The sequence below is a fragment of the Leopardus geoffroyi genome, chromosome E3, assembly GCF_018350155.1.
Source record: "Leopardus geoffroyi isolate Oge1 chromosome E3, O.geoffroyi_Oge1_pat1.0, whole genome shotgun sequence".
In the NCBI taxonomy this organism is placed as follows: domain Eukaryota; kingdom Metazoa; phylum Chordata; class Mammalia; order Carnivora; family Felidae; genus Leopardus; species Leopardus geoffroyi.
The window spans coordinates 28,349,238-28,362,937 of NC_059340.1; the positions used below are offsets into that span (position 1 = coordinate 28,349,238).

General features: G+C 40.7%; 1 long non-coding RNA gene across 2 annotated transcripts in view; it reads right to left on the minus strand.

Moving 5' to 3' along the window:
* The window catches only part of LOC123589007, a 172,769-nt gene extending 159,291 nt beyond the window's left edge, over window positions 1-13,478 (minus strand). Inside the window, exon 1 of one of the 2 annotated variants that reach the window (XR_006708117.1) lies at window positions 13,258-13,478. This is a non-coding gene — a long non-coding RNA (uncharacterized LOC123589007). Of the gene's footprint in view, window positions 1-6,386; window positions 6,448-13,257 lie in introns of those variants that run through there. The other variant, XR_006708118.1, reaches the window with a different exon arrangement.
* Window positions 13,479-13,700: the final 222 nt, after the last annotated feature.

Below are 13,700 nucleotides of genomic sequence, written 5' to 3' on the forward strand. Positions count from 1 at the left end.
GGTGAAGAACTCAATGTACATTTGTATAAATACAGACCTTCATACAAGCCACCCATCCACACAGGATACCTGGGCACAGGACTTTCTTTTGAAAGCTATTCTAAAGAATCTAAATCTAAATCTAAGAAGCTTAAAAGACTTCAAATTTAGAAGAGACTAAATTAGGGGCACCTGGGTGGCTCAGTTGATTAAGCGTCTGACTTCAGCTCAGATCATGATCTCACAGTCTGTAGGTTCAAGCCCAGTGTTGGGCTCTGTGCTGACAGCTCAGAGCCTGGAGCCTGTTTCAGATTCTCTGTCTCCCTCTCCCTCTGCCCCTCTCCCACTCCTCTGTCTCTCAAAAATAAATAAATGTTAAAAAAAAAATTTAGAAGAGACTAAATTCTTATGAACATCACTATCTCTCAATTAAAGATCTTCAGAATTTGAAAAGATGTGGATATGAATGAGTTGCAGCCTCTGCTCAAAATATGAATCAGTTAAAGTGCAATCGGATGTTGTCCAGTTGTTTCTTGTACATCTCTAATGACTGTGAACTCATAACTGTAGGGAGGAACAGAGTCCAATTTTGGAATATTTTTCATAGCTCTGACTTCCTAAGACCTACATATTATCTAGGATTCTGATCCAGAAGCTCTACAAAATCACTCCAATCTCTCCATTCCTCCCTCTGCCCCCCACTGCCTCCTCTCCCTGCCCCTAACTCTCCAATCAGCACTTCAAATCTTCCCCCAGTCTAATTCTTCATCTAATCCTCATATGGCAATATGTTGCAACTTTTACTGGGACCACACTTTTCTGGGTGCACTCCAGGCAATCTCTATGCCTCAAACTGTACTCCTGGTTATGGGACACAATGCCCATAGTCAGTCAGAGAGCTGGACCTTTTCCAGGTTTCTTTTTAACTACTTCATTATTATGCCACCTATAGTTAAAAAAAAAAAATGGATGGGGAACAGTTAATAAAACTGAGGAAACAAGAAAACAAATGATAGAAATAAACCCAAGCAAACATGTTTATGGCAATGAATGCATATTTTTTAAGCTCCCCAACAAAAAGTCAGAGACTCAGAGACTGGAAAACTCAACACCCAAAAAACAAATAATCCAGTGAAGAAATGGACAAAAGACATACATTTTTCCAAACGAGACATCCAGATAGCCAACAGACATATCAAAAGATGTTCAACATCACTCATCATCAGGGAAATACAAATCAAAACTACAATGAGATACCAATGCACACCTGTCAGAATGGCTAAAATTAACAACACAGGAAACAACACATGTTGTTGAGGATGTGGAGAAAGGAGAACCCTCTTGCACTACTGGTGGGAATGCAAACTGGTGTAGCCACCCTGGAAAACAGTATGGAGGTTACTCAGAAAGTTAAAAATAGAACTACCCTATGATCCAGCAAATGCACTCCTAGGTATTCACCCAAAGAATACAAAAATAGTGACTCAAAGGGATATCCACACCCCAGTGATTATCAACAGCAGTATTATCAACAATAGCCAAATTATGGAAAGAACCCAGATGTCCATTGACAGATGAATGGATAGAGAAAATGTGGTTTGTGTGTGTGTATATATATATATATATATATACACATATATATACACACATACACAATGGAATATTACTTGGTGATCACAAAGAATGAAATATTGCCATCTGCAACAACATGGATAGAGCTAGAGTGTATTATGCTAAGCAAAAAAGTCAGTCAGAGAAAGACAAATATATGATTTCACACGTATGTGGAATTTAAGAAAAAAAAACATATGAACAGAGGAGAGGGGAAGGAAACATGAAATAAGATAAAAAACACAGAGGGAGGCAAACCATAAGAGACTGTTAAATACAGAGAACGAGTGGAGGGTTGCTGGAAGAATGCTGGGTGGGAGGATGGGCTAAATGGGTGATGGGCATTAAGAAGGGTACCAGGTGTTATATTCTACTCCTGAAACCAATACTATACTTATATGTTCACTAACTTGAATCTATATTAAAAATAAAATAAGGGGCGCCTGGGTGGCGCAGTCGGTTAAGCGTCCGACTTCAGCCAGGTCACGATCTCACGGTCCGTGAGTTGGAGCCCCGCGTCGGGCTCTGGGCTGATGGCTCAGAGCCTGGAGCCTGCTTCCGATTCTGTGTCTCCCTCTCTCTCTGCCCCTCCCCCGTTCATGCTCTGTCTCTCTTTGTCCCAAAAATAAATAAACGTTGAAAAAACAAACAAATAAATAAATAAATAAAATAAAATAAACAAAATAAAATAAATGAAATGATGAACATGGGGGGAAAAAGAGAGGTAAACCATAAAGCAGACTCTTAACTACACAGAACAAACTGAGGGTTGTTGGAGGGGAGGTGGGGGGGGATGGGCTAAATGGGCTATGGGTATTAAGGAAAGCACTTGTCATGTTGACCAGGGTGTTGTATGTAAGTGATGAATCACTAAATTTTACTCCTGAAACTAATATTACACTATAAGTTAACTAACTGGAATTTAAAAACTTGAAACAAACAAAAAACTCTGAATCCAACTTTATGCTGTTTCCACTGGCCAGACCTAAAAAACAAAATTACTTATTTGGGTTAAATAGAAAAAAATATGAAAGAGGTGCCAGTCTATTGCAAACCAAAGTTAACCTGGGAGCTACAAAATGATTGTCAGGCACTGTAGAATTCAAGTAAAGTATCTTAAATAGAACAGATTATTTTATACTGATAAATACACAATGTACAAGGCACACCAACAGTCACAATGCTTACTTATTGAAATCATTAAATACCTTGAACTAAATTCCTAGCAGTACAAGGGACAGAGAACATACATACTTTGGTGCTGAGAGATTTTAACTCTCAAGAGTTTTTGACCCATTAAGTAGACCAAAATAAATAACAACGTACAGGATGTTCATAATATGATATTGATTGAGAAGACTTTTAAATATTACACCAAGAAGGGGAGTCTGGGTGGCTCAGTTGGTTAAGCATCTGTCTTTGGCTCAGGTCATAATCTTGCTGTTTGTGTGTTTGAGCCCTGTGTCAGGCTCTGTGCTGCCAGCTCGGAGCCTGGAGCCTGCTTCCGATTCTGTGTCTCCTCTCTCTGCCCCTTGCCCACTTGTGCTCTGTCTCTCTCTATCGAAAAAAGTAAACGTAAAAAAAATTTAAGTATTATACCAAGAAGATAATGAAACATCTTTTAAGAGCTCAATTAATACAGTTTCTCAAATTTATATAATATTAGATCACACACACTCAAAACAAAAAGTGGTAGTTCAAGTCACATTCTTTGTGAATATATTGAAAAGTATATAAAATTATATAGAAATTGCTATTTTCTGAGCATATATAACAGAAAACATTCTTTAAAATCTAAACGAACAAACAAAAACTAGAAGAGCCCAAGCTTTTACAAATTAAAACTCTCTCCTACATAATATGTTGGTCAAAGAGAAAAATGAACACATTGGTTATAGATTACTTAGAAATAAATTTTCTGAGAAGACACAGAATACAAAAATGTGATGGTCCAAGATTTTAGTCTGAAAGTTTATTATTAAACAAGAAAGGATGAAAAGAAATGAACTAAGGAAGGCACCTCAATGAGATTTTTTTCAAAGGCAGCAAGTGAAAACTAAGAAAAGTATAAGAAAGAAATGAAGGGGAGACATTTTTTAAAACCCAGTAATGTATGGAAACAAACCTATAACCTCCATAGTGAATATATAAACCTGAATGCTATTTTGTTTTTAAACAGAAATGTTAAAAAATTAGAAAACAGAATAATAGCTAACATTATTAGTTTTGTGCCTGGCTCTGGTTAACTCTTATTAACAACGCTACAAGGAGGATACTATTATTACCCTCATTTTACAAATGAAGAAAGCGAGGAAGACAACAGAGAACTGGTGAGCCTAAGATCACCCAAGAGGCAAGTAGCAGAGGTGAGATTAAAATCCGGCCACCTTGCTCCACAATGGACTTCTGACCAGTGCTTTAGTTAGCCTCTCAACACTATGGAGAAATGAGAATTTTTTAAAAATCCTACAAATTAGTAATTTTTAAGATAATGCCATGTATAATAAATACATAATCATATACCAAATAAATAGGAAAATTGTAATATTGATGGTGTTCTAGGAAAACACAAATTATAAAAAATTGACTCCGTGGAAATCAGAGTAGAACACTAACTTTGGTAGAAATTGAACAAGTCATATAAAAATCACCTCTGAAGAAGGTACTTGGCCTGAATTATTCTAAATGTTAACTATTTCAACATTTTAAAAATAAGTAACTCCCATGTTTTGTTCAAGAAGAAATAAAAAGAGAAAATGTGTCCTAATTTCTTTAGCGAGGTTGGCATAACTGTACTGCTGAGATCTAACAACTACGGACAGGGAAGGAGGAAGCTTCAGTCCAATCTTACTTACTGGCATAAACGCACAAAATAAAACACTAGCACCCCGACTCAGCTATGCTTGGGAAGAATAATTCACCAGGACCCAGCAGATTTTACTCCAGGAAACCAAGGATGATTTACTATCAGGAGTCAATTAATATTTAGAAGTCTATTAACATAATTTATCATATCAGTGGGTCAAAGAGGAAAGACCATCATCAAATACTTAAAAGGTTTCTGACAAAATTCGATATTCACCTCTGCCTTATTTAAAAAGGCAGAAATCTTGGAATAGAGACTTTGCTAACCTTGTAAAAGAACAGCTTCCAGGTATCAATAACCAGTTCTTTACCCACCTACAAACACCAGAAACACAACCATTAATGTCGTGGACAAAATTAAGGTCCCTGCTTTTTAACAGTTTAGATATTTAAAAAGAGAAGTAAAAAAAACCCTCCTAAATATTAGGTTACAAATTAAAATGACACTGAGATGGGGCACCTGGGTGGCTCAGTCGGTTGAGCATCTGACTCTTGATTTCGGATCAGGTCGTGATCCCAGGGTCGTAGGATCGAGCCCCATGTTAGGCTCCATACTGAGCATGGAGCCTGCTTATGATTCTCTCCCTCTCTCCCTCTCCCTCTCTCTGTCTCTGTCTCTCTCTAAAATAGAAGTTAAATAAATAAGTAAATAAATAAATAAAACAACGAGCTATCATGTCTCACCCATTAGATGGCAATTACCAAAGAGGCAAAAGATAGCAAGTGTTGGCAAGGACGTGGAGAAACCATAACCCTTTCACACTGGTGGTGGGAACATAAAGTGGTACAGCCAGTGTGGAAAACTGTAGAGAGGTTTCTCAAAAAAATCACAAACAGAACTACCTTTTGATCCAGCAATCCCACTACTGGGTATTTATCCAAAAAAAAAAAAAAAAATCTAAAATCAGGATCTCAAACATATATGCACTCTCATGTTACTGCAGAATGATTTCCAAGAGCCAAGATACGGAAACAACCTAAATGTTCACTGACAGGAATGGATCAAGAAAATGTGGTGTTTACATATGCAGTGGAATATTATTCAGCCTTAAAGAAAAAAGGAAATCCTGCCACATGCAGCAACACGCATGAACGTTGAGGACATTCTGCTAAGTGAAATAAGCCAGCCACAGAAGGTCAAATACTGCGTGAGGCATCTGAAATGGTCATGCTCAGAGCAACAGTAGAATGCTGATTTCCGGGCGCTGCGGGGAGGAGGGAAAAGTGAGCAGCTGTTCAAGTTGTACGTATAAAGTTGCAGTTTTACAAGAAGAGTACATTCTGGAAATGTGCCATACAAAAGTGTGCTTACACATGGCATCACTGTATTGTACACTTAAAAATTTGTTAAGAGGGTAGCTCTCATGTTAAGTGTTCTTTCCACAATAAAAAAAAAAGAATTCCCTATTTAACAAAAGAAAATAGAAAGTGCTTGATGCTTTGACTCTTAGTACAGGGGTTGAGAATCAAATATAATTTTCTTTAATTTATCATCAAAAAAATTATAAAAAGGTTAGCTTAATGCCAGGCCGGATGCACACACACACAATGACGTTAGGGTTGGGTCTGGATCCCAGCTGCATCATTCACTAGCAGCTGAACACCACTTTGGTAAATTACTTGGCTGGTACAAGTGTGGGTTTCCTGTGTATGAGGAACACTGAACCCTTCCCATAAAGGACAGTGAGGATTACACAAGCAGACACAAGCAAGGGGCCTGACTCCCGGCAAAGGCTGAAATCATGAGTGGTCTTAGGATTAGTGGGAAACAATATGCGTGTAGCTCTAGAAAACACAACAGGAAAATGAAAGAGTTCAGTAAGATGGCCAGGAGGTGACATAAAGACATACAAATAAGCAGTGAAAATCAGTTAGAAAACAGAAGTCCCCAAAAGGTCCCCCGTTCCCTGTTGCCGGTACTTTGCACATACTGTCATCTCTCCTGGGAGTCCCTTCTCATGCCATCTCTATGCCATCCCTGCCTAGTGCGCTAGGGGCACTTGGAATTATCATTTAGATTCCAATGAGTCATCACCCTCTTGCGATGTGGAAGCTTTTCCTGACCCCCATGTCAAATCCCCTATCGTGTACTCTTTTACTGGACCATCTCCTTATCAAAGCAGAAATTCCGTATTTATTTGTGGATTGGATTAATTCCTATTCTCCCCTCAAGACTTAGATTCTCACACGGTGCAGCCACTAAAAATTATGTTCACATAAAAGGATTTAATGTCTACATGCTATTTATAGTATTTTAAAATGCATCCTCTAAGTCAGGATATAACCAACAATCATAATTTTTATCTATGTTTTTTCTTTTTTTAATGTTTACTTATTTTGACAGAGAGAGCAAGCGAGCACAAGTGGTGGAGGGGCAAAGGGAGAAAGAGAGACAGAGACAGAGAGAGAGAGAGAGAGAGAGAGAGAGAACCCCAAGCAGGCGCTATGCTGCTAGCACAGAAGCCAATGTGGGGCTCAAACCCACAAACCATGAGATCATGACCTGAGCTGAAATCAAGAGTCGGATGCTTAATCGACTGAGCCACCCAGGTGCCCCTACAATCCTAATTTTTAAAAGCACACAATGATATACACATGCATGAAAGAATACAAAGATATGCAACAAACATAGCAACATATTAACAATGACACTAGATTTTTTATTTTTAACTTTTCTTTCTTTTTAATAATCAACAATACTTTTAAATGTTTGGTATAAAGCAATACTTCCTCCCCTTTAAATGATACACAGGGGTTTAACAAATATCTGAGTTTACAAAAAAAAACTCAAAATAGATACTTTAAAAAATTTTTAACCATCTGATGACAGGTGTTCTGGTGGCAAGTCACTGACATGGACCACCTATAAACACATACATTACCTAAAAATGTTTCCTTTCAGAAGATTATGTTCCCAGCCAATAAACTATCATTCATACTTAAGAGAAAAAAGGATTGCACATAATAAGAAAGCATCATCAATGATGAGAAAATCTAGAGAAATATTATAGTCTGTCAAAAACAAGAACAATCCCCTATTGCAGCCCCCACGGAATCACACACACATACACACACACACACCCATGCCAATGGGTCATCAGGTATACACTGGACATCTATTATGTGACTCAGCCCTGTGCTAACGGCTCTAAGGGCTTACTCCCTGTCCTCAACGAAGTCATTGGCAACCGAGACCAACGTGCTGAGGAAAAGAGAATCAACAGCATAAAATGGGACGAGAACACTGGCGAACAAGTGGTCAACGGCAGTGCTGCACATTTCAGAGCTAGACCTTCCCACCCGTCACAGGCTGCCAGCAGGACTCCCGGTGTTGGTGTGAATCAACAGCCTTGCTGTTGCCACTGCATCACCATAAACAGAAGCATGGATGGAGGAACTCCTGTGCTAAGAAAATGCAAACAGCTTAAGCAGGTTCCACTCTTTCGCCACCTACCCATCTGGCAGTTGCCCCCCCAGTCTGCCTGCAGAGCCAAGCACTGCTTGGAAAGTACTTGTTCCATCTTTGGCATCTGCTTTCTTCCCCTGCAGAAGGTCTTTCCTGGCTTCCCAAGCCGGAAGCAAGTCTCCACCTCTGTTTGGTTATGGTTCTTGCCACCCTACACTGCACTTTCTCTTCCACTTCTGATGCGCCCACTAGGTAAGACTCTTGTGGTCATCTTTTATGTATCTTCATATGCCCAGGTCCTAGCTCTATGGCCCTGAACATACTCTGAGCTAAGAACATGTCACTTGTACTGAATGAATGAAGGAGGGAATGAATAAATGAAATCCAGCTCCGGACTCCTTTACAACATTGAATTGCCTGCTCAAGGTCTTCCACACACCGGAGATGTCTTTCACTCAACTGATCTCCACATGTTGAAATTCTAATCCTCCTCCTTAAAGGTGTTAGGACAAGTGCCATGTATACCACAAAGACTGGCAGTGACTTCTTGCCATTCTTATGGTCCTTTAGCGGGATTTCCTGTACCATTCTACCCAGATGCAGTGACACTTGTGGACATATTTTATACACCTCCCCCCTTAGTCACACAGCACGCTGTGATGACCACGCCTGTGTGTCTCCTCTCTCCTTGGCTCTCTCCTAGCTACCACCACACTGTAGGTAACAAATAAACAGGAGGTGGGCAATGGATAAATGCAGGATCCATGGCCTGGAAACGTCAGTGCAGTGTTCATTTCCCCCATGGCTGGATTTGGCAAATTCAAGCAGAGCAGAAAGGAAAGTGGTGAAGACAAGTTCTTGGATCTTATTCGGAGCTCAGATATTCCCATCACCACCATCTTCCATGAGACACGCTCTTACTCGGTCTATCAGGAAATGTATGTGACTTCCTGTATGTATCTGAATGAACTGAAGGAGTCAGAAGAAACATGAGACAATCATGTGGCGGGATGTCACGGACGAAATGCTTTCTGGAAACCCGGGCTTTCAGGAGAGGGATGCAATGACATCCGGACTCTGTGTCATCGAAATACACTCCAAAGAGAGAAGAGGGGATGGTCCCGGGTGAGGGGACGGCTGTTCTTGCTGTCTAACTCGAGGCCTCCCAGACACACTGTTTCCCTTCTGTCTGGGCTGGATCTTGGCAGTTCCTGCCGCAAGAAGGGGAGTTATTTTGGGGAGACAGTTGATACGTGGCGAGTACTCCTTGAAATGTTAAATGTCTCCCAGATGGAGATACTTAGCATTTGTAGGAGGAATAATTTGGAGGAGAAAAAATGCATTTGTCTTTTTGGCATCCTGCGGATTCTGTTAGAGAAGAAAGAGAACACTGTGATTCCTGCCATCCACATGTCAGTGTTTTCTTGGAATTTTTCAAGTCCCAGTGGCTGTGCTGCTTCTTCTTCTAGGGGTATCAAGTTTTGGATGTGCCAAAGCTCAAGGGAAAAGTGTCCTGGAACTGAGTCTCAGAGGTGAGACAGTTACCAAAGTTCCCAGAAGTCATCAGAGTTCATCCTCTTATCCTCCAGTGGCAACTGCTTCACTCATGTACACCAGATGGTTTTCTCCTTAGGTGTGATCTCTTATGTACAGAGAAGGTTGCAAAATATAGAGCAGACTAGTCTAGAACACCAGGAATTAGGATGCGTTGAGTTCTGGGCTTGCTTCTGCTGTTAACTTTCTTGGTAGCCATGGGTAAACCACCTTATATCACAAAGCCTTGCTTTTCCCACCTGTGAGATGAAGGGGTTGGGTTAAATAATTCTTATATTCCTCCCTCTAATTAAAGAATGACACTATCACTCTAGCTGCTAAGGCTGTGAAGAACAAAGGTATCATTATTATAGGGACACATGAACTTGTCTTTCAGCTAGGAAGGGAAGGCTTCATTGAATTGTCTATCATGCCCACTATTCATGGAAGGGATAGAGAACATCACTCACAAAAAGACTAAATCCATGACCCTTTTTTACTTACTCATTTTCCAAACACCCCTAAGATCTCCATGGCTTAACAATAAGGCTCACCAGTAAGCACCTATGAGTAAACACCTGCCATTAGCACCAGGCTGAATTAAAGCAGATAAGAAAGTTCAGCAATGACACTGAAAACCTGTAAGTGGGTGGCCAATATGCTCCCATGACACCGAGGTATGTAAAGTGTACTTTATTTACTTTCTATGACTAGCATCACATTCTGTAGGAATTCCCACCTTCCTTTGGTGGATGGGTAGGTAAATGGCGGAGTGGAGGGCTCTACATTTAGCCCAAATACAGCAAGCCAGGTCCTGTTCGATAATGTAAACAGTTTTTATAGGAAACGCATGCTTTTTTTGGACGAGATTGACTTTCCAATTCCCTCCTCTTCTCCTGATCACTCCCGAGATAGATGATGGGCAGTGGGGAGAGGGGAAGAGGCCGACCTTGGGTGCTTCCGTACTTCTGGCTTCTCCACTCTCTGCAGAAATGCACTGTGCCCAGATAATCACTAATCAGGATCTGAGGAAGAAGTCTGGAGCTGCTGAATTCAGTGACTGTCTTCTTATTTTGTCGGGACTCACATTCTGACTCAACCCCATATTGGGCTGGATATACTTGATTTCAAGGTCCCAGCTCCAGGATTCCTGTACGGTAGCCCCTACTAGCAGGGTAATTTCCTCACCCTGGGAAACTTCCCAAATAATAGACTCTTCTCTACACTCTTTCTCTTCCATGGTGATGCACAGGAAAATTTCTTGGTCCATTTTACAACATAGGACTCTAACACCACTTGGGAATGCTAATCCAGTCACTGTCTCTGTCTCTCTCCCTTCTAATCTTATTATATTTCTATCACTTTGATATAGAAGTCTCCATATTAATATTGGGGCAGCTAGGGAGGAGTCAAGTCCCCAAATCCCAACCTACCCTCCAGGCTTGATCCTGAAAAGAAATGGGCAGGATCCATGTGTCTCCCAACATCCACTTTTACTTAGTTTCACCCATTCTGAGCTGGGGATTAAAGGGGGGTTTCTATCCTTCCTATTTTATGAGAATTTCACTTATATCTTATCCTGCTCTTTTCTGAGCCAAAGGGGTTTTTTTCTCTTGTTTTCCCTGGGGCTCTAATGGTACAACAGCTCTCTGGGAACATGATTCTTGTGGTAGAAGATGAAAACAAATAAATAATATCTTAAAATATTATTCTCATTACCAAATTCATTCTTCAATTGCTGAAAGGGATTTACTTGACTTGGGGGGACTCACTTCCCCTCTGTGTGCCTTCCAACTATAAAATGAGGTGGTTGGACCTTCTATCCACTAAAATCCCTTCTAGATCCTATGTGTTGGACTCACTCCAGCCATGACATGTGGTAAGAGGCTCGTAACTACCCATTCCATTCCATTCATAAGCCATATTAGGGTACTATTAAATTTCTTTGGCATCTCAGCTATCTTAGAGCGTATCAGCCTTTTGTCTAGCTAAACTCTGCTATGAGTTGTAGGCTTTAACAACTTAGTGTTGCAGTTATTTAGGAAAAATAAAGAGGAGGAGGAGAGAAACAAGATGGCAGCCAACAAGAACGATTAAGTTCCCTTCTCACTGCTTGAAGCCTGAGGCTGGTGAAAAGGGACAGGATCACAGACATATCAAGACAGAGGTCCTGGTACACTCTGCTGTAACAAAGGATTAAGTCAGATAGAGCAGAGAAATTTCCCAACGAATTTTTAAGATCTGGAAAGCTGAAAGACTGGATATGGTGACACACATACACACAAGAGGCATTCAGAAAAAGGGTTCAGTGGCAGTGGCTGAGGGAGTGATGATTGTTCTCCAGATGGAGATTGCGTCAGTTATTCTTACACGTGCGTGTAGTCACCCCACTCTACACACACACATTGTCTAGGATTGCTTTTTTAACGACAAAAAAAAAAAAAAAAACAACAAACCTTTGCTAAGCATGAATGTCACATTTCAGCGATTCTAAGTAATAAGGATGGGAAGGTGGCATACCACTCAGAAAAATAAAAAATAAAAACACTGGTCTGGGGAGAATGTACTGTTGAGTTACAATATTCTATTCTTTTGGTCTATCAGGAAATATTTATTAAGGCTGCTGTGTGCCAGGTGAGGAGATACTGTATTGCACAAGACAGGCACAGTCCCTAACCTTGCAAAGGTTATAATCAGGAAATTAAGTTGAAAAATAAACCAACAATTCCATTTAAGCACAGTTCGTGCTACCACTCATGCTACAAAGTAAGTAGAAGGGCTTCCATAGAAACCTAAACCTAAACACCTAACCTATCCCATGGTTGGGTAGGTAGGCAGTCAGAGGAGGCCTCTGAGAAGAGATGGCCTTTGATGAACAGAACTATTATTATTCCAAATTGACCTGCATAAGGGTGCTTTTCACTAAAAAGAAAAGCCACCAATCCTTGGATTCCCCAATATCAGTCCCAAATGCATATGAGTTGTCAGACACTGAATCAAGACACAGTATGTCTTTCTCAAGGTCTTTCTCCCTCCTCAACTGTCTCCATTGATCAACTTAGAGGTTAAACTTCTAGCAGCCCTGCACTGCTTGCCTTTAATGGCAGGAGAGAAAATAAGAGGTTGGCATTTCTTGGGGCAACCCAAACTATGAAAACTCCTGCTAACACTTGAAAAAGAAATGCTTACAAAGATTTGGATTTCTGGCATGGAGTCCATTTTATTTATTTATTTTGGAAAAGGAAGGAGATTTGAAAAAAAAAAAGAGAGAAAAAAGAAAAAAACAAAACTCTAAAAGGATGCCTCCAAACTCCCTGGTTCCCAATGCAGTCAGACATCAATAATGTATTTTAAGACCATGGATTTCTCATTCTTTGCTGTCTTCCGGGAGTCCTCGGGGGCCACCATATTGAGTTGCAGCAATAACCGTCTGGGCCACAACGGAGATCGTGCCTGGAATCATGCAGTGAACAGCCCAGAGCCCCCAGTCTCATTCCCTTAATGAGGGACTTGAAGACTTTACTGAACACTCGACTCACTCGAACTGACCTCACAGAAGGCTCGTAAGGGGAATGTTATCTGTCAGAGGCTGGTTTTCTTTAACTGATTTTTACATAGCGAGCACGGAATCACTCAGGAGAAAGAGCAACATCCTGAGGTTTGAAGACAGATACTTGTGGGTTCGAATCTGGCTCTATGATGTGCCTGCCGTCATACTGGGCCAGTCACCTTACCCTTCTGAGCCTCCGTTGACTCCTCTGTTCAATGGGAAGCATTTCTTTCCCGTAAGATTATAAGATTAAATTTTCTATTTGCCAGATACACAAATTTAAAGAAAAATCAAAGAGTGCTAAAAGTCTTACCATGAAACTCAGCAGTTTCAATCCTCCTCGCTCCTGAATCTTGCTCCCTGGGGCAGCCACTCTCCACTGCTTTAGCTGATCCTCCTAATATTTACCTCCCCTTATTTAAATACTGTACATTTTTCTTGTTCTTGCCTTGTTTCTTGCTTATTTGGGTCTTTCCCTTTCAGCCTGGAGATTTCCTGCACTGAGTGGTGATCAGACTGAAGAGAGGACTCTAGAAAGCCCTTCGTGAGTTCCACGCATGCGGGGTATGGTGTTGGCTGATGAAACTTCTCCTAAGACGATGAGGCAGTGAGTCAGCTTGTTCATTGGAGAACCACAAGATTTCAGTATCTTGACGTCTTTTCTCATGGATCTGTCCGTTTCTCCAGATAAAAAGCCTCCAAGCATCTGGATGAGGAGGACAAGGGAGCTGAGAGGCCCCAGGGTTTTCCCATTTC